This window comes from Canis lupus, chromosome 28 (genome assembly GCF_048164855.1).
Source record: "Canis lupus baileyi chromosome 28, mCanLup2.hap1, whole genome shotgun sequence".
NCBI classification, from domain to species: domain Eukaryota; kingdom Metazoa; phylum Chordata; class Mammalia; order Carnivora; family Canidae; genus Canis; species Canis lupus.
Window position 1 is genome coordinate 12,647,730 of NC_132865.1, and position 22,029 is coordinate 12,669,758.

The following is a 22,029-nucleotide window of genomic DNA, read 5'->3' on the forward strand; positions in this document are numbered from 1 at the left end:
TGATTATTTCCTTTATTCAATAAGCATGTATTAAAATATAAAGTGGTAAGTTGGTAAAGCCTTAGGTTCAAGCTGTAATGACAGGCTGAGCCTTCCATCCCACATCCTCCCTCTAACGTACGGTGTGAAGCAAGGTGTCACAATTCCAAAATAAAAACTTCTTAGAGAGAGCAGATCAGGAGCAGAAGGGAGAAAGGGAGCTAGTCATTTGACTTGAGATGAATTTAGAATGTGAGTGATGAAGAGGGAAAAGTCCAGGAGTTAAGATGGGGGAATGCTAGAAATAACTAACCAATTTAATAAATACTTGCAAAGTGTATGAATTAATTTAACTCTGAACTTAAAGCTTCTGCAAACATCACTTAGGGTAAAAAATAGTCAAAGTCATGAGAGTGGTACTGAGGAAAGCAGATTTTCCACTGTCATAGGCAATAACTGACTTTTCAACCACTTGAACTGCCCCAGCAATAAAGAGGATCCTAGGTGAAAAATGTGAGAGAGGACTTCAACAGACAGAAAACTCAAACCAACTCACTAAAGACCCTATCTTCTTCAAAGATAAATTAGTTCCAATTTATTCATTCATTCAGCATTCTAAATAATCTATGATGGCCACTCACTATATTCACCACAGATGATCAAATATTCATAGCAGACATAATTTTTGCCCTATAGTAAGGTTATAGAAAAATATAAATTGATCAGTACAATTACATTCTATTGTTATTAATTGAACACACAATCACACTTAGTGAAGGTCCAACAACTGCTTGCTGGATCAAAACACTGAAAGTGGGCTGAGTTAAATAACAAAATTAACTAAATGTCTACTATATGTCAGACACAGCAAAGAAGAGAGAAAAAAAAGTGTACAAGGCATAACTCCCCATAGATGAATGAATGAATACATAAAATATACACATAAACATAGTGGAGTATTATTCTGTTATAAAAATAAAGGAAATCTTGTTATTTGATAAGAACAGATACTACACTTAATCTTAGCCAAAAGGCCGAGAAGCGATGGACATCTTGTTATTTGCAACAACATGGATGGACCTTGAGAGAATTATGTTAAGTGAAATAATATTTGGAATATAAAAAACAAAATGAAACAAAACAAAAACCAAATTTATACATAGAACAGATTGGTGGTTGCCAGAGATGGGAGTGGGGATGGGCAAAAATGGGTGAAGGTAGTCAAAAGGTACAAACTTCCAGATATAAAATAAATGTCATGGGCATGTAATGTACAGCATAGTGACTGAAGTTCATAATACTGTATTGTATATTTAGAGGTTGCTAAGAAAGTCATTCTTAAAAGTTCTCATCGCAAGAAAAAAGGTGTAACTGTGTGGTGATAGATGTTAACTAGATTTATTGTGGCGATCATTTTGTGAAATATACAAATATGGAACCATTATATTGTACACCCGAAATTACTATGTTATAGGTCAATTATGTTTCAATTAAAAATTATAAACAGAAAAGAGTCCCTCATCCTTTGTAAACTATATGTCTTGATAGAGGAAACAGGTGTATTACCAAATAGATACCAACACACATACAATATGATGTAACAATATATATATGAGAGTTAAACCTTTGCACATATTTCCATTACATACACATACAAAAAAGCAATCAGAATACAGAGAAGGAAATGATTATTTCTTTGAGATAATATTATCTTGAAATATTTGAATTAATTGTGAGGAAGACCTGATACTATCTCAGACTCTGCCAAAACTGAGATGCATGCTCCTCTTATTCTCATTTTTGTCCCTCACTGTAATCTCAGTAAGTTATTCCCACTAATCCAGCATTGATACAGGCATATGATCGCATCTCAAACCAGATAATCCCCCATTTGAGACCAAACTCTAATCCTTAGCCCTGCCCTGAAAAAACTAACCCTGTTTTACCTCCACTAATTTGGCTATCTCTTTATATAAGGCCCACCAGGGCCCAGCACTAACAGTCCTATATACTAAACCAAGGTGCCATAAAACTGTCCTCTCCTACTTAGTTAACTTATTAGAAATGCCTGTTGAGTTCATCCAGTGTATAAATACTTGTGGAGCGTCTATCATAAACTGAGCTTGAGAAGTGGTACAAAGGTGAACAAAATAACGTTCCTAGTCTCAATAATCTTATATTCTAAGGAAACAAACCATTCAAAAAGGATTAATTTCAGTAGCCCATTAAAAGCACATTATATTTATAAGATACAGGGACAGAAAGGAATACCTAATTCAAATTAGAAGAGGTGAAGAGACAGAAAGACTTTCATCAGAGAGGAAGAGACAGAAAGACTTTCATCAGAGAGGAAATCCTAAGTCCCAGTTTGCTCTGAGAAGTACTGGACTACACTTGTTATGTTGGCATATCTGTTCCCCTCAAGTTTTTATTTAAATTCCATCTAGTTAACATATAGTGCAATATTAGTTTCAGGTGTAGAATTTAATGATTCACCACTTATATACAACACCCAGTGCTCATCACAAGTGCCCTTCTTAATACTCACCCATTCCCCCTTGTCCATCTCCCCTCCAGTAACTGTCAATTTGTTCTCTCTAGTTAAGAGTCTGTTCCTTGATTTGCCTCTCTTTTCCCCATGTTCACTTATTTTTAAGATTTTACTATTTAGATTTTTCCCCAAATTTTTATTTAAATTCTAGTTAGTTAACATACAGTGTGATGTTGATTTCAGGAGTAGAATTTAGGGATTCATCACTTACATATAACACCGAGTGCTTAACACAAGTGCCCTCCTTAATACCCATCACTGACTTAGCCCATCCCCTACAATTTGTTTTGTTTCTTAAATTCCACATATGAGTGAAGTCATATGGCATTTGTTTTTCTCTGATTTACTTCACTTAGTATATTATTCTCTAGTTCAAGTTGCTGCAAATCGCAAGATTTCATTTTTATGACTAATATTCCACTGTATAAATATATATATCACATCTTCTTTTTTTTTTTTTTAAAGATTTTATTTATTTATTCATGACAGTCACAGAGAGAGAGAGAGAGGCAGAGACACAGGCAGAGGGAGAAGCAGGCTCCATGCACCGGGAGCCCGATGTGGGATTCGATCCCGGGTCTCCAGGATCGCGCCCTGGGCCAAAGGCAGGCGCCAAACCGCTGCGCCACCCAGGGATCCCTATATCACATCTTCTTTATCCATTCCTTAGTCAATAGACATCTATCTGGCCTCCTTCCATAATTTGGCTATTGTAAATAATGCTGCTATAAATATCAGGGTGCATGTACTCTTTTGAATGTGTATTTTTATATCCTTTAGATCAATACCTAGTAGTGTAATTGCTGGATCATGGGGTAGTTCTGTTTTTCACTTTTGAGGTACCTTCATACTGTTTTCCAGAGTGGCTGCACCACTTTGCATTCCCACAAGCAGGTAAGAGGGTTCCCTTTTCTCTGCCTCTTCATCAATACCTGCTGTTGCCTGTGTTGTTGATTTTAACCATTCTGACTGTTGTGAGGTGAAATCTCATTGTAATTTTGATTTCTGTTTCCCTGATGATGAGTGCTGTTCAGAATTTTTTCATGTCTGTTAGCCTTCTGGATGTCTTCTTTGGAAAAATGTCTACTCATCTCTTCTGCCCATTTTTTAATTGGATCATTTGTTTTTTAGGTGTTGAGTTTGATGAATTCTTTATAAATTTTGGATACTAACCCTTTATCAGATATGCCATTTGCAAATATTTCTACCATTCCAAAGGTTGCCTTTTAGTTTTGTTGATTGTTTCCTTCACTGTGCAGAAGCATTTTATCTTGATGAAGTCCCAATAGTTTCTTTTTGCTTTTGTTTCCCTTGCCTTGAGAGACTATCTAGTAAGAAGCTGCTTCGGCTGATAACAAAGAGGTTACTACCCGTGTTCTCCTCTAAGATTTCTTGTCTCACACGTAGGTCTTTTGTCCATTTTGAATTTATCTTTGTGTGTGGTGTAAGGACATAGTCCAATTTCATTCTTTTGCATGTTGCTGTCCAGTTTTCCCAAATCACTTGTTGAAGAGACTGTTTTTATCCCATTGGATATTCTTTCCTCCTCTTTCAAAGTTTAATTGCCCATACAGACGTGGGTCCAATGCTGAGTTCTCTATTCTGTTCCATGATTTATGTGTCTGTTTGTGTACCAATACCATACTGTTTTAGTCACTACAGCTTTGTAATATAACTTGAAGTCTGGAATTATGATGCCTCCAGCTTTGCTTTTCTTTTTCAAGATTGCTTTGGCTATTAGGGGTCTTTTGTCGTTCCATACAGATTTTAAGATAGTTTGTTCTAAGTTTGTGAAAAATGCTGGTGGCATTTTGATAGGGATTGCATTACATGTGTACATTGCTTTGAGTAATATAGACATCTTAACAACATATATTCCTCCAATCCATGGACATGGTTATGTTTTTCCATTTCTTTGTGTCATCTTCAATTTTTTTCATCAGTGTTTTATAGTTTTCAAAGTACACATCTTTTACCTATTTGGTTAGGTCTTTTCCTAGGTATCTCATAGTTTTGGTGTAACTGTAAATGGGATTGATTTCTTAATTTCTCTTTATGCTACTTCTTTACTAGTGTATAGAAATACAACAGATTTCTATATGTTGATTTTGTATCCTGAGACATTACTGAATTTGTGTATCAGTTCTAGCAATTTCTGGTTTTCTACATAGAGTATCATGTCATCTGCTATAGTGAAAGTTTGACTTCCTCCTTGTCAATTTGGATGCCTTTGCCTTTTTTTGCTGTTTTTGTCTGATTGTTGAGGCTAAGACTTCCAGTACTATGTTAAATAACAGCAATAAAAGTAGACATTCGTGTCTTGTTCTTAACTGTAGAGAAAAAGCTCTGAGTTTTTCCCCATTGAGGATGATACTAGCTATGAGTCTTTTGTATATGGCTTTTATTATGTTGAAGTATGTTTCGTTTAACCCCATTTTCTTGAAGGTTTTTATCATGAAGAGATATTGTACTTTGGCAATGGCATACCTTATTATTTTAAGATAAAAGATGATATTCATAAAGTGGTCACATCTTAGTTAATAGTATAGAGAATAATGGGGTGAAACTAAGTGAAATTAGAGAAGTAATCCAAGTAAAAAGTAAATAAGTTGTAAATCCTGGATGTAAGAAAATATAAAATGAGTAACTGCAAGAAAATCAGTAAAACTAGGATACGGCATTTCAAGATTTGGAGAATGTGAAACCAGTAGATAAAAATGAACTGCATAAGTTGGAACTTGAGCTTGATCCTTCAAGTAATGAGGAGCCCCTGAAGGATTTCAAATAGACAAATGATGAGGTAAAACGTGACCCTGTTTGTACTTCGAAAAATTAGACTCTTGGACAAGCAGAGGAGGATTGATGTGATGATTCTGAAGTAATATGATGCAGCAGAACCATTAAAACATAGATTTTGGAATCAGACCAACCCAGATTTAAGTTATACTGTGATTTAAATCCTAATAGTACCACTTACTAGCTTTATTATAAGCACATACTCCAGAGTCAGACGGCCTGGTCCAAAACCTAGTTCAGGGATCGTACCCTACATATTTTCAGACCATAATTCTTTGAAACTAGAACCACAAGAAGAAGTTTGGAAGGATTTCAAACACGTGAAGGTAAGGACCATCTTGCTAAAAGATGAAAGGGTCAACCAGGAAACTAGAGAAGAATTAAAAAGATTCATGGAAACAAATGAGAATGAAGACACAACTGTTCAAAATCTTTGGGATACAGCAAAACCAGTCCTGAAAGGGAAATACATCACAACACAAGCATCCATCCAAAAACTGGAAAGAACTCAAATACAGAAGCTAACCTTGCACCTAAAGGAACTGGAGAAGGAACAGCAAATAAAACCTTCACCCAGCAGAAGAAGACAATTAATAAAGATTTGAGCAGAACTCAATGAAATAGAGACCAGAAGAACTGTGGAACAGATCAACAAAACCAGGAGTTGATTCTTTGAAAGAATTAATAAGATAGATAAACCATTAGCCAGCCTTATTAAAAAGAAGAGAGAAAAGACTCAAATTAATAAAATCATGAATGAAAGAGGAGAGATCACAACCAATACCAAGGAAATACAAACGATTTTAAACACTTACTATGAGCAGCTATATGCCAATAAATTAGGCAATCTAGAAGAAATGGAGGCATTTCTGAAAACCACAAACTACCAAAATTGGAACAGGAAGAAATAGAAAACTTGAACAGGCCAATAACCAGGGAGGAAATTGAAGCAGTCATCAAAAACCTCCCAAGACACAAAAGTCCAGGTTCAGATGGCTTCCCAGGGGAATTCTATCAAACGTTTAAAGAAGAAACCATACCTATTCTCCTAAAGTTGTTCGAAAAGATAGAAAGAGATGGAGTACTTCCAAACTCATTCTATGAGGCCAGCATCACCTTAATTCCAAAACCAGACAAAGACCCAACCAAAAAGGAGAATTACAGACCAATCTCCCTGATGAACACGGATGCAAAAATTCTCAACAAGATACTAGCCAATAGGATCCAACAGTACATTAAGAAGATTATTCACCATGACCAAGTGGGATTTATCCCCTGGATGCAAGGCTGGTTCAACACTCGTAAAGCAATCAATGTGATAGATCATATCAACAAGAGAAAAGACAAGAACCATATGATCCTCTCAATAGATGCAGAGAAAGCATTTGACAAAATACAGCATCCATTCCTGATCAAAACTCTTCAGAGTGTAGGGATAGAGGGAACATTCCTCAGCATCTTAAAAGCCATCTACGAAAAGCCCACAGCAAATATCATTCTCAATGGGGAAACACTGGGAGCCTTTCCCCTAAGATCAGGAACAAGACAGGGATGTCCACTCTCACCACTGCTATTCAACATAGTACTGGAAGTCCTAGCCTCAGCAATCAGGCAACAAAAAGAAATAAAAAGCATTCAAATTGGCAAAGAAGAAGTCAAACTCTCCCTCCTCGCAGATGACATGACACTGTACATAGAAAACCCAGAAGACTCCACCCCAAGATTGCTAGAATTCATACAGGAATTCGGCAGTGTGGCAGGATACAAATCAATGCCCAGAAATCAGTGGCATTTCTAGACACTAACAATGAGACTGAAGAAAGAGAAATTAAGGAGTCAATCCCATTTACAATTGCACCCAAAAGCATAAGATACCTAGGCATAAACCCAACCAAAGAAGTAAAGGATCTATACCCTCAAAACTACAGAACACTTCTGAAAGAAATTGAGGAGACACAAAGAGATGGAAAAATATTCCATGCTCATGGATTGGAAGAATTAATATTGTGAAAATGTCAGTGCTACCCAGGGCAATTTACACATTCAGTGCAATCCCTGTCAAAATACCATGGACTTTCTTCAGAAAGTTGGAACAAATAATCTTAAGATTTGTGTGGAATATTCAACAGAGCAGGAAAGACTATCCACTGGAAAAAAAGACCGTCTCTTCAAAAATTGATGCTGGGAAAATTGGACATCCACATGCAGAAGAATAAAACTAGACCACTCTCTTTCACCATACACAAAGACAAACTCAAAATGGATGAAAGATCTAAATGTGAGACAAGATTCCATCAAAATCCTAGAGGAGAACACAGGCAACACCCTTTTTGGACTTGGTCACAGCAACTTCTTGCAAGATACATCCATAAAGACAAGAGAAACAAAAGCAAAAATGAACTATTGGGACTTCATCAAGATAAGAAGCTTTTGCACAGCAAAGGATACAGTCAACAAAACTAAAAGACAACCTACAGAATGGGAGAAGATATTTGCAAATGACATATCAGATAAAGGGCTAGTTTCCAAGATATATAAAGAACTTATTAAACTCAACACCAAAGAAACAAACAATCCAATCATGAAATGGGCAAAAGACATGAACAGAAATTTCACGGAGGAAGACATAGACATGGCCAACAAGTACATGAGAAAATGCTCTGCATCACTTGCCATCAGGGAAATACAAATCAAAACCACAGTGAGATCCCACCTCACACCAGTGAGAATGGGGAAAATTAACAAGGCAGGAAACAACCAATGTTGGAGAGGATGCGGAGAAAAGGGAACCCTCCTGCACTGTTGGTGGGAATGTGAAGTGGTGCAGCCACTCTGGAAAACTGTGTGGAGGTTCCTCAAAGAGTTAAAAATAGATCTGTCCTATGACCCAGCAATTGCACTGCTGGGGGTTAACCCCAAAGATTCTGATGCAGTGAAACGCCAGGACACCTGCACCCCGATGTTTCTAGCAGCAATGTCCACAACAGCCAAACTGTGGAAGGAGCCTCGGTGTCCATCGAAAGATGAATGGGTAAAGAAGATGTGGTTTATGTATACAATGGAATATTCCTCAGCCATTAGAAACGACAAATACCCACGATTTGCTTCGACGTGGATGGAGCTGGAGGGTATTATGCTGGTGTAATAAGTCAATCGGAAAAGGACAAACATTATATGGTCTCATTCATTTGGGGAATATAAAAATTAGTGAAAGGGAATATAGGGAAAGGAGAGAAAATGAGTGAAAATATCAGTGAGGGTGACAAAACATGAGAGACACCTAACTCTGGGAAATGAACAAGGGGTAGTGGAAAGCGTTGTGAGCAGGGGGTGGGGTGACTGGGTGATGGGCGCTGAGGGGGGCACTTGGTGGGATGAGCACTGGGTGTTATGCTAAATGTTTGCAAATTGAACTCCAATAAAAAAATTAAAAATATATAAAGTTACAATTGCTCAATGAAAAAAAAAAGTTCTGATGAGTGGAATTGAGACTGCTGAAAATGAAAAGGAAAGTAACTGTATATAGGAAAACAGGAAATGTATAAGAAAGGTATGAGGAATAAAATGCATTTTTGTTGAGGGAAAGAAAGTATTTTTTCCCAAAATGAGATTGGCTATTTATAGAGAGGTGAGGCTTATGAAATAATTTGAGTTAAAAAAGAAATTGTAGGAAGGTTATAAAGGGGAATCTTTGGGAAAAACTATGCATGGTCAGGACTCACTAACATTGGAATAAATGAATTTTTAAAATATGCTGATATAAGATTGGAATTTGTTTCTTTCTCTGGAAATTGGCTTAACTTTGTTAAAAAGACAAAAGCTTCTTTTATATATGGTCTGTTCTTGATAAGAAATTATAAACAAGCTATTTTATTTTTATCTGCCCAGAGAAACAAGGCTTCTCTGTTTTTATTAGGTCTTTGATTACTAAATCTTCTCAATATTTAAAGAAGCTGTTTTTTTGGGTTTTTTTGTTTGTTTGTTTGTTTGTTTGAATTTATGATAGTCACAGAGAGAGAGAGAGAGAGAGGCAGAGACACAGGCAGAGACAGAAGCAGGCTCCATGCACCGGGAGCCTGACATGGGATTCAATCCCGGGTCTCCAGGATCGCGCCCTGGGCCAAAGGCAGGCGCCAAACCATTGCACCACCCAGGGATCCCTAAAGAAGCTGTTTTGCTAACAACCAAGTAACCCTCTGTGTTTGCCTTTGGGGTCTTTTATTGTCACCTTGGTTAAATACATGATAAAGTATTAAATCTTACAGTGACCTATGATCCTATTTAGGCATACCATTTAGAATCTTTTTTTTTTTAAGATTTTATTTATTTATTCATAGAGACACGGAGAGAGAGAGAGAGAGAGGCAGAGACACAGGCAGAGAGAGAAGCAGGCTCCATGCAGGGAGCCCAACGTGGGACTCGATCCAGGATCTCCTGGATCACGCCCTGGGCTGCAGGTGGCGCTAAACAGCTGCGCCACCGGGGCTGCCCCCATTCAGAATCTTCTGAAGTTCTTAACAAACTTCCTAAAAATTCAAATTCTAACTAATCATTTTGACTAATTAGGTTTGTTTATTTGGTATGTTAAGTTACATTGGAAGCATTGTCAAACAAATGATTAATTTTATGAGGTTATATTATGTGGGTAAATGTTATGATGGTTCTAAAAGTGATGTAAAATTCCTAAAGTTTTAATATGTCCTGACATTTTGTCATTACATGTAATTTTAATTAGTAAAACATTGTGTGCCACAGAAATAACTGGATTTCCTCGTCAACCACATTATAATAACGTCTTATCAGATTAAAAAAAAAAAAACTAGTTCAAATACTTACCATCTCTATTACCTTTAGAAGCTACTTCACTGTGCCTCAATTTCATTACCCATATAATAAACAATAATAATAATACTTCCAAATTCAAAGTGTTTTAATTAAGGTTAAATATACTGGGGTGTCTGGGTGGCTCAGTCGGTAGAGCATGCCACTCTTGAGCTTGGGGTTGTGAGTTTGAGCACCACATTTGATGGAGAGATTACTTAAAAATAAAATCTTTAAAAAGAAAGGTTAAATATGTTAATACAGATAATTTCCTTAGAACAGTGCCTGGAATATGGTAAGCACCTTCTGTTCACATGTCTTGCTCATGATTTATTCACAACAAAATAGATATTTATTGAAAAATTTTTTAACTATTTGAAGTTAAAAGTTTGATGACTTATAATGTTTATAGAAAATTTAAGACACAGCTTAGTAGTACAAAGAAAAGACAAATTAGTTCCTGTTCCAATGTCCAAGAAGAGCACTGTTCTACCTGTAACAAACAGATAAGGTGGTTGTAATATTCTAGATGTTGAAGTTTTTTCCCCATTTTTATTATCATGATCTATTCAAAGAAAAAAGTCTTAAAGAATGACAAGAAGAGATTTTCATTAGAGTTATATCTTTCTCATTAGGTCAGGCATAATTACTTCCAGCCCATTAGTAATAGCAACAAGATGATAGAATGTACCTACCATGTTTGTATCACAACTAGCACACTATGACTTGTCCAAATTTGTTTTAAATTTTGCGAATTTTTAAATACTAGGTTATTTTCTTCAGGTAATTTCCTATCTCTTAGGGCAATTAAATAACAAAAATATACATCTTCATATTTAAAGTAGTTGCCAGAGAATTTATAAACTAATGCAAATGCACACGTACATTGGACGCTGTTGGAACCCCATACCACACTCCCTAGGGCCAGCTTTACTGTCAGCTGTAGCTGTGGTGGACAATTCTTGCATAAACAGTAGGCTTCCCTCCTTGAGCTTGTTGGGCATCTAACTCTAAAGGCACAGTCCATAAATGCAGTAGACAGACATCTCCCAGAGCAGCCTTCAGCCAGTGAGAGATGATTGTCAGTGGGTAGATATCCCAGTCTCACATTCACTGGAGGGACAATTCTAAGGTTTTTTCCATATGGTTTCCCAAAGGATCCCTAGCAAGATTGAGCTTAGTTGTCTAGAATAATTACCAGTTCAAGAACCCATTTTTAATTGGCTTTCCCTCATCCTTGTGTAACTCACTCCACTTCATTCTCTCTTTACTCCAGCATCCTGGGAAACCTCCCAAATAAGCTATCTGTGTCTAAATAAAAATCTAAGAAATTGCTGTTGGGAGAACCCGAACTAAGACAAGAATCCTATTATACTAAAATTTTAATCGGATCATCTCTGTAATAAATTTTTGATAAGTTGAGTAGATAATCACATCAGTTGGTCGACATGCTAATAATTCTAATCTGTTTTTAATTTCATGACTTCCTTCCATTATCATGAGAATTGTGCTGCTAATATGAAGATAATTATATGTATCTTAGTATTTTTATCACCATACCTGACTCCTTTCATTATTAGAAAGTAAAGGATCTTTTGTAACATCTATTAAGTATTCTGTTGTAGAAAAGGGGGTAGTATTAATGACACTAATAATTTTCAAATTACGAAGAAAATGTACCTCAACAAAAAAATTGTTTAATGTAAGAAATACAGCCTCTTCATGTTTGCATGGCCCTTACTCTCAATCAATACAGCTCACACAATATTTTGCTCAAGATTTATTCAGCAAAATAGATATTTTTTGAAAAATATTGTTCACTTTCTTTCCCTGTCAGACTGTCTGTTGACACACTAGTGAATTGTTTATAAAATGAACGCTGTATCTTCCTTTCAGCTGACAGGTCCCTGTGGTTTGCTGTTTATTAGTTTTGTTTGTTGTGATTCAAAATGCAGGATCTGTTTTCCCCAGTGTTGCTGTCTTTTTTTCCCCTTTTCTTTTCTTTTCTTTTCTTTTCTTTTCTTTTCTTTTCTTTTCTTTTCTTTTCTCTTCTTTTCTTTTCTTTTCTCTTCTTTTCTTGGTGAACTAGAAGATAAACAGAATGTTCTTATTTACAAGTAACTATTGAGGTGTCCTTCAAACCCACTTTGAATTTCCATTAAGCTCTCCTTCCACGTCTCAAATCTTAAAAATGTAAAAGAATCTAATGCACAACTTGAGAAGTTGTTGGTTTTTTTTTAGCTCTTTGTATTGGAGTTGTACAATATAGAAATTTATTTTCAGGTCAGAAAAGTCATGTCATTGAAATCTCTTTAAACTGGCGGCATTGAAATGAGAGCAAAACTAATGGTATATTCAAAGCAATTATTTTTAGAAAGAAGCAAATTTTTGTCATTTATCTCCTCATCCATCTATCCATTCATCAAACTTGTATTAAATATGCTGGGTACTGAACTGGGTGCCAGAAATAGCAGAAATGAATATCTCAGTCCCTGACTTGAATAAGTTCAATCAACCTGAGTAAACAAACATGTAAAAGATGATTGAATTTTAATGTGACAGGTGCTATAATAGAGGTATTTTCTAGGGGCTGAGAAATGTGAGAGCGTAGAGAAGAATCTAATTCTCTCACGAAAACTTCATTGAGGTTATACTTGAGATGAGTCTTAAATGATGAGTTAGGCAGACAAAAGAAGGTGAGCATTTCAAGCACATGCAAAGACTGCAATAAAAAAACAATATTAATTTTGTATTGTTTTGTTCAGATTTTGTTGGAGAATGTTAATTCTTTGTCCTTCTGCAGTACAGAAAAGAATAGGAAAGAATCCATTCTGGCAAAGAAGATAAAGGTGTGCCTTAAAGAAATTTTGATTTTACACTACAGGTAATTGGAGTCCTAGATTTGAGCACATTAGCAATATTTGTGTTTAAGGGCCTGAGTTGGATCTGAAGTCACTATGGAGAATGATGATGGGAAGTAACATTATCACTGTTATAAATGTCACTATGTGAGAGGGCTTCCCTGACTATCTGAAGTCCCTGGCATAGTGACTGCCTCATAATGTGATTTTAAGAATGAATAAATAAATAAATAAATAAATAAATAAATAAATAAATAAATAAGAAACACAATAAGGGGTGCAAAAGAACAAAGACTTGAAGACTGGAGATCAGAATGGAATGGAGTAAGAAGATATTCAAAAAATATTTTAAATACAAGATCAATATGATTTGGGGATAAATTTAAGGAAAGTAAATTGTGATCATTTTTTTTAAGTAAAAGTGAAAACATGAGGGGGGGGGATTGAGAAGTCCCTGAATTTACTACTTGGGAAACTGGTTTGATCATATTGCTATTAACTAACAAAGGTAACAGATTCAGAAATTGTTGTTGGATGTACTGTGCATATTCTAGGGAGTGCTTTTCCATAGAGAAGGGTATAAATAATAAGGTTAGTTTGTAACATTGTTTTAGATACTTTCCAAGATATTCAGGTAGACATATCCATTAAAACAGCTGATGATACATGATAGATAGATAGATAGATAGATAGATAGATAGATAGATAGATAGAGATATACAGTTTAGGAAATAGATCTGAGCAATATTTACAAGCATAGTAGTTATTAGTGTTCTGTAGCGGTAGCTGAATGACTGCTATGGATAAATTCCCCCCCCAAAAAAAAATACAGAGCAAGATGAATCAAAGGGCATAACAATATCTAATATAGGTCAATAAAAAGAGTAGAAAACCCCCACTAAAATTGGGAGTTCAAAGAAGTTCTAAAGAAAATGTTGTCAAATGTGACAAATGTCAAAGAGATCAAGTAAGGTAAGAGAAATGTAAGATTTCCAATTTATAATTCATATACTATTTTATTTGTGGCAATTGATGAATTACGTAAAAATATTCATGATTTCCAGATGAAAACTAAAAATTCTAAAAGTCAATAACATTAAACACAAATTGCTTTCAGTGCTACCACAGACATGGTAATATGTCATAAAAAACGTCACAGCTCCCATAAGCTGAGATGGTAATGTTTTGAATAGAGAAAATGAAATTCAAAGGGTGAACTGGCCACTGTTCATATATTTATATATCCCTATTTTCCTAAACAGAACTCATTTAGTTTGTATTTCTGGTCTTTTTATTTAATGTACAAAGTCTCAGAATTTTCCCTGAACACATAGTGATAAATGACTTAGAACTTCAAAGAGAAGCAAGGTTCTTCTACTCTCAAAGCTAATAATCTTCTAGCATTCCATTAGCTAGAATTTTTGTCTGACTAAGGGAGCAGAGATATATTTAATAACAGTCCTTTGCCTAGAATATATATATTTATATATGTATTCATATTATATATGTATGTATATTATAATATTAAAAATATTAGAATGAATTTTATATATTCTAATTATACAATATATATACTAAAATTATGTAAGTTGAAAGCTACTTTTGTATTTCAAATATATATTATATTTAACAGTGTTTCCTTTTTAAAAAATTATATAAGTAAGAAATTTGGGGTGCCTGGGTGTCTCAATTGGTTAAGCATCTGCCTTTGGCTCAGGTCATGATCCCAGGGTCCTGGGATCAAGCCCTGAGTCAGGCTCTTTGCTCAGAGGATGCCTGCTTCTCCTTCTCTTCCCTGCTCCTGCTCTCTCTTTATCTTTGTCACCATCTCTCTCTCTCAAATAAATAAATAAAATCTTTTAAATAAAAATAAGAAATTTATTTACCCATAGGAAAGAAACAGAGCTTCACTGAAATAATTTCAATAAAATATATTTTTAAAAAAGATTTTATTTATTCATGAGAGACACAGAGAGAGAGGCAGAGACACAGGCAGAGGGAGAAGCAGGCTCCATGCCGGGAGCCTGATATGGGACTCGATACCCGGACCCAGGATCACGCCCTGAGCTGAAGGCAGATGCTCAACTGCTGAGCCACCCAAGCATCCCTCAATAAAATATTTTACTATACATAGGAATCATAAAAAATGGAAATATTCTCTCAAAAGAAAATCTTATCCCTCTTATAACATAAAAATAATATATAATGTTACATTCAACAACTATTTTAGGTGTATTTATAGAAAAACAATTTTTACTGTTATATCTTTATATTCTCATTGCTTATGACACTAGCCTTCGATCAATATTTAATAATGACAATAATTATACCGACAATGAAAACCAAATAACCCATATTACTCTGGTCACACAGTTATCTCTCTGCCAGGATCTCACTATTACCTAAGAAAAGTAGTAATTACTATTCATTAACTACTTAACATGGGACATACTCTATGCTTAATGTCAATCCTATGTCATCTCAATAGTTTCAACATATTGTATTCTTGAGGTAACTGTTCTTGAGGTGTGTTCAGTTAAAAAAGTAGTAGAGCTAGTTTTTTCACTAAAGTCTTTTTAAGTTTGTTCTCTTAATCACTATGCTGAAATCAGTAAACTCAAAAGATAATTAACCAATCCATCTATCTGTTTAAAAAGTAGTCAGTACTTTCATTTCCAAGGTAAGACTAAGGCTGGAAACATGTGTTTGCTTTTTATCCACCCCTCTCATTACTCTTGAAAGATTCTGAAATACAAAGTAAATAATTTCATACCAGAGAAAAGAATAAGAGGAGCAGCAGAGAATATAAGTGATTTCCACAAACTTTTCAAAGATGAAGTTTATATGTGAGCAGATTGACAGATGAAACAGAGGGGAAAAAAACTACAGGCTAGAATATGCCATAAAAATACTGCTGAGTAGGTGTGAAAACATTCACTTGAAAGTAACCTACGGAGGATTTGGGCTCAAAGTCAACTGATGCAATAAAAGAACCAAAGTGAGAAAAAGACTAAAAACAGGAAGATTCGTTAAAAATAGTACATAAAATAAATTTACCAGTCCTTTCTCTTTGTTTCTCTTCCAGAACCTCTGCACAGCCAGCCAGACTTTCCCTCAGTCATGACACTTGATAGAAAACTCTAGAACAATTGAAATAATCTGTTCAGAGGAAGCCAAGGTAGGACTCTAAAGTAAGCCTCAGAGCCAGAAGACCACAGTGATTAAATCTCTGGCTTTTTATGCAGGCATTCTAATTTGAATCCTAACATGGCCATTTACTAGCTTTGTAATCTTGAGAATATTGCTCAACTTGTCAGTGCCCAAACTTCATGTCTGTAAATGGATATAATAAGAGTATCTCAGGACTGTTGCAAGAATTCAATGAATATATACATATAGAAATAAAATATAGATATAGTTAGACAAAGGCACAGAGAGAGATGTAGTCCTAAGAATAGTTTCTGGCACAAATTTAACATTTTTTCCACCTTTCCTAGATCATTCCCACTGGCTTACAAACACTGACTTATGAATTCTCTAGTCCTAATGAAACAAATAAAAACAAAAACCTTTCTCAACCATACATCCCTCTCTAACTACATACCCATTTTCCAGTCTGCCTTAGAGCAAAATTTCACAGAATTGAAAATACAGTAATGGTATACATTCCAAGACCCCCAGGGGATGTCTGAAGCTGTAGATAATACAGAAAAATAAAAACAGGAAATGTTTTTTCCTATATATATATGTGTATCATACATACTTATGATAAAGTTATTTTATAAATTAAGCACAGTACAAGATTAACAACAATCAAAAATAAAATAGAATTATGTCAATATGCCATAACACAAGTTTTCTAAATGTGGTCTTTCTCTCTCAAAATATCTTATTGTACTGTACTCACCCTTCTTGTGATGATGTGAAACAACAGAATGCCTATGTGATGAGATTACCGGAGGGGCATGGCATAGGTTTGTGAAGACTCCTGACCTGATGGTTGATTAGGAGGAGGAGCATCACTTTCGCCACTCCAGGTTAAGGAAGCTTCAGAATGGAAAACCACAGCTGAGGAGTGCTCTGACTCCCTCTTCACCACATTCCAATATAATTTTCGCCCCAACCTCTACATTTATACTTTCAGAATAATGTCTGAAGAAGATCGTAAAATAAGAATGACTTTTCATCATGAACAATCAACAGATCCTTTATTAAGTTGGTAAAACAAAAAAGAATAGAGATGTAATCATGTTCTCTTGTTAAGAAGATCACTAACAGAACTATTTAAAAAGATTTCCTCTGGCGCTTGCTTCCACAGCACATGTACTAAAAAACTGGAACGACATAGAGATCAGGAACATTCTCCCTCTCTTTCTGTCCCTCCCTCACCTACCCAGAGCTCTCTTTCATAAACAAATAAATAAATATTTTAAAATAGAATCAAAAGGTTTTCTCTGAGCCATGGTTTAGGGTTAAGACAAAAGAGTTTACTGATCTTTACTTTTCATCACACACATACTTCTGATGTATTCAATTAGTTACCATGTATAGATATGATGAGAGAAAGTAACTTTAAATATATAACAGCTATTCTTTAGCTATAGAAGCTTAGCATTTCCCCACAGGAACCTATGAGCTACCTTTCAAAAAACAGTCACTGGACCTTTTCATCTCTAAAAAATAAAGAATTCAGTTACAATTATTCAATTGTATTTTATTGAATAAATTTATCCTCCTCAATTTTATTCAAGGAAACACTATTTCTGAATATTTGGGGACCTAATTTTTGCACAAAGGCCCTGAACAAAACAACAACTTTGGCATTCTAAATGTATACAATTCCCAGTGACAGCTTATAATCGGTATGCTTTAAAAAGTCATTAAACTAATAATACGAAAACACACGAAACTTTGTAATAACAGTAATAACCAACATTAGCCAATGGATGCCATGTGGCAAGAACTGGATCGGAAAATGGCCTGAATGAGATATAGAACAGGCTGTCTGGTTTTACAACCAACCATGCTGCAGGTGAAGGAGAGCAAGTGAGAGCCCCACACTGCCTGTCTTGGTCAGGTGAAGTACAGGAAAGGATTGCTTAACTTATACATATGACCCAGGAACAGAGAGTTCCTGTAGCTCATGTACACGAGTGTTCACATACATGCACATACATGCACACCCTCCTAGAGATTTTTTATCTGAAAAGATCCCATGTCTTTTCAAGTTGAGACATAATCAAAAAAGGTCCAACACAGGATCTATGTCAAAAACTATTAGTACATAGAAGGAAAGAAATAAGAATAAAAAAGCAAATGAAAATTTTCTGTGAAGAAGATGAAAATTGAGACAAAGAATTTTCCACTCAAAAAAATATATATTTATTTAAAAAGAACTCAAAGCAGAAGAAGCCCACCACAGCATGATAACAAAAAAAGATAATAGATGAGCTGAAAGGGAGAGTGAGCCTGTACATTAAAGTTAGAATTGATCACACCTAGATTTTTTTTTTCTACTTCCATCCTGAACACAGAGGACTCTGGGCAAGACTCCTGCTCTGTGGAACAGATTCCATAAAATGGCTTTCACTCACTCATTTTACTTGCTGTAAAATATAAAGAAATAAAATCATTGTCCTCATTTTGTAATCATATCACAAAAGCGTTGAGCCAGCAATTCACACAAACCTGTATTTTTCTTGTCTGCAAAACCGCTCATGAGAATATTTTTACCTTGTCTAGACAGCCTTAAACTGTATGATGATCAACACTGGGTTATTTTAACCTTGACTCTAATTTGGGAGACAGAAATCCATGAGGAGGGAGATTAGTTTCCAGTGCCCATTCCAACGAATTAGGTTACTTTCAAGTTTTGTAAAAATAGTATAGTGTATGCTCTTAGAGCAAAGTGGAACAATAAACAAAAGCTAGAGTTAACTCACACTGTGACATTCCTTTCACTTACTGGTTTCTCCTACTTGTCTGTTGGAATGCTTACTTTGAGAGGGGTGAGCCTCCAAATTGTCCTGGACACAAACAGAAAAAAGCCCCAGACCCCACTTCTGGAGTTTCTGGTCTAGAGGAGGGATGGCCATAACCATTCACCCATTCATTTTCAAACAGATACCTCCCAGTTCCCTCCCACAGAGAGTGCTGAGCTTGATCTGCAATATTTTGAGATTTAAGTTTCTGGTTTACAGTATTTCTAAATCCTATGGAAAACTGAAAGTGGACTGCAGCAATTTCTCTCTACTTTCTCTGGGGAAAAAGTGCTAAAACCAAAACATGAATATTGAAAGGAAAGAGATCTTAAACGTAAACACATTAGCCTAAATATGCAAAGGAAAAGACTCCTAGGTAAAACACTCATTTTAACTTGGGAGAAATTAACTTCTCTCCATAGCAGTATCTCTGTATCTTCTCAAAATTCTGGAAAACATTCACATGGAAATGCCATTCCCTGGCTTTTTGATGAAATAGGGATGGCTCTAACCCAGTCTCCTTACTCTCATGATGTCCCATCATCATCAGTCCCTATACTCCTCTGGTCAGCAAAAAATCAGAAAAGAGAATTGTAAAATTAAGTGCAAAATATAGGAAATTGTTTAGATATTTAATAATAGCAAAAAAGATATAAATCAAAATAAATGAGTTCTGCTAGACAGTGTACAAGCACATACTATTACCAATAAAAATACTATACTTTGTTTCTCCTACATTCCTCATTTATGTTAAACAGTAAAATGGTAATGACAGCAAATTTTATTGATAAGATATAAAGAAAAATATTTTCAGAATATAATAGAGATAGTGACATCTTAAGAAAGTTTACATTTTATAGGATAAGGGTAGATATGATAGATATTTGTCTAATGTTATATATTGCAATATGTACACCAGGGATAGATTATCTAGATTTTGCTCTGGATTTATTCCATGAATATCCACAACAGACAAGACCGAATGCCTGTGCAATTTAGGTACAAGAAAAATACAGATTAGATGGGGTACCTGGGTGATATGGACGTTGAGCATCTGCCTTTGGTTCAGGTCATGGTCCCGGGGTCCTGGGATCAAGTCTTGGGCCGTCTCCCCACAAGGAGCCTTCTCCCCACAAGAAGGCAGAGCCTTCTCCCTCTGCCTATGTCACTGCCTCTCTCTCTGTGCTTCTCATGAACAAATAAATGAAATATTTATTTAAAAAAAGAATATAGATTAGAAATAACAATAGAAGATAATTTACACATGTAAATTTCATTATATTCTTTTACTGTGTGTTTCTAATTATATAAACCAAAACAAAACAAAACAAAAAACTCACTTAGTTCTATCTAAAAAAGCATAGGCAATTGATAGTTCCCTGGGAGAAAGTGGAATATTACCCAGATTACCATTCCTTAAGTTCAACAACTATTTATTTAGTTGCAGTTTTGAAAAGTAGGATAAGAATCCATTAACTCATGTTCCTTCTGGGTAAAAACATCTGATAACTGCAGACAAGAAATGTTAATTTTCATGCTCTAAGCATAAAACAGTGCAAAGATACAGGCCCTATTTGGTTTTTAAATGCCATTTAAATGTGCCTTTGCATCTGAAATTTCTGCTTAAAATTTATATAACAATGTTCAATGATAAAGTAGTAAGGAATAACTTATTTTTCATGATCTAAGAAATAATGTCCCTAAAATGAAATTTTGGAACATTTAGGTACATGGAAACTTTGGGTACAGTGTTTTTTGGGAAAAAAGAAAAAGAAAAACTGATTGGTAGTTAAAGGTTTAAAAGGTTCTATTGAGCCAACTGTTTTTACTTGATATTGAATGAAATATCTGCCTAATAGCATATAACACATCAGTTCAATGATAGAAGTCTCATAAATTATTTTTCCTTTCCAAGTATGGGAATACAGGGGGTTCTATATCTGGCAATACTGTGTTTCATATGTTTCAATATTAAACAGATACACACCAACAGAATAATCTTTAGACCATAATATGAAGTGGACCACATTTATAGTTCTCTTTCTAGGTGTTTTAATGTACCTTCCCGTTTTCTTTTGGAAAATTCATTTCAGGAAAAGCTATGAGTACCTGTATGAAATCACTATTACTTTTTCCAGAGGAATGCCCATTTTTTGTTATTTCTACTTGAGGAATAAAGATTAACTGAACTTGAGTAAACAGAGGTATCAGGGTAGAGTGCAAAGAGCATGGGCTTTGGAATAAGACAATGTATGTTTGCACCCCTTCCTTAGCTATGATAACTGAAGTAAAGTATTTAATTCCTCTGAACCATGATTTCTTGGTATATGCCTAACACCTGATACCACTCTTTTAGGATCATAGGCAAGATTAATTCAGAAAGAAAGCACTTAGCACAGAGCCTAGCATGAGGCGGGGGGCAGCTGCCTAGCTACTTATAAATGTACGTGTGCATATATGTAATAAGAAATAGGATTCTGGGGATCCCTGGGTGGCGCAGCGGTTTGGCGCCTGCCTTTGGCCCAGGGCGCGGTCCTGGAGACCCGGGATCGAATCCCACGTCGGGCTCCTGGTGCATGGAGCCTGCTTCTCCCTCTGCCTGTGTCTCTGTCTCTCTCTCTCTCTCACTGTGTGCCTATCATAAATAAATAAAAGTTTAAAAAAAAAAAAAAGAAATAGGATTCTGTCTCCCTTTCTTTCTCCTACTCTCTTCCTCCCTCTCCCTCTCTTACTTCTTTTCTGCAACAGGTAAAGCTATCTGATCCATAAAGTAAAAGGTATTGTGTGAAAGTGTCTCCTTTTTCCATTTAACTATAGGAAACCTATGGCTTTAAAACCCATGGCCTCCTGAACTAGCTCCTTTTATTTCTCCAGGAATGAAAACATGTTTGTTGCTGTTAACATCTGGTCTTTTTCAATGCCTCACCAAGTTCTATTGTGGGGGGGGGGGGGCTGTGGAGGAAGAAAAATTGAGCTTTGGCTAGGATGAGGTTAAGAAGGGGATGCTAAAAGGATACCAGGATTCAGACCCCTGGAATGA

At 35.5% G+C, this 22,029-nt stretch overlaps 2 long non-coding RNA genes and 1 pseudogene across 5 annotated transcripts in view; 1 reads left to right on the plus strand and 2 right to left on the minus strand.

The window, feature by feature from the left end:
• LOC140620188 (uncharacterized) overlaps nt 1–22,029 on the plus strand; it is an 84,056-nt gene that overhangs the window by 14,081 nt on the left and 47,946 nt on the right. The window contains exons 3-4 of the long non-coding RNA XR_012019953.1: nt 12,951–13,031; nt 16,094–16,186. This is a non-coding gene — a long non-coding RNA (uncharacterized lncRNA). The remainder of the gene's footprint in view (nt 1–12,950; nt 13,032–16,093; nt 16,187–22,029) is intronic.
• Nucleotides 868–1,025, minus strand: LOC140620442 (U2 spliceosomal RNA; annotated as a pseudogene).
• Nucleotides 16,066–22,029, minus strand: part of LOC140620187 (uncharacterized) — a 37,268-nt gene continuing 31,304 nt past the window's right edge. For 2 of the 4 annotated variants that reach the window (XR_012019950.1, XR_012019949.1), the window contains exons 7-8: nt 20,020–20,177; nt 16,072–17,055 (exon numbers count right to left, since the gene is read on the minus strand). This is a non-coding gene — a long non-coding RNA (uncharacterized lncRNA). Of the gene's footprint in view, nt 17,056–20,019; nt 20,178–22,029 lie in introns of all 4 variants that reach the window. The other 2 variants (XR_012019952.1, XR_012019951.1) reach the window with 2 other exon arrangements.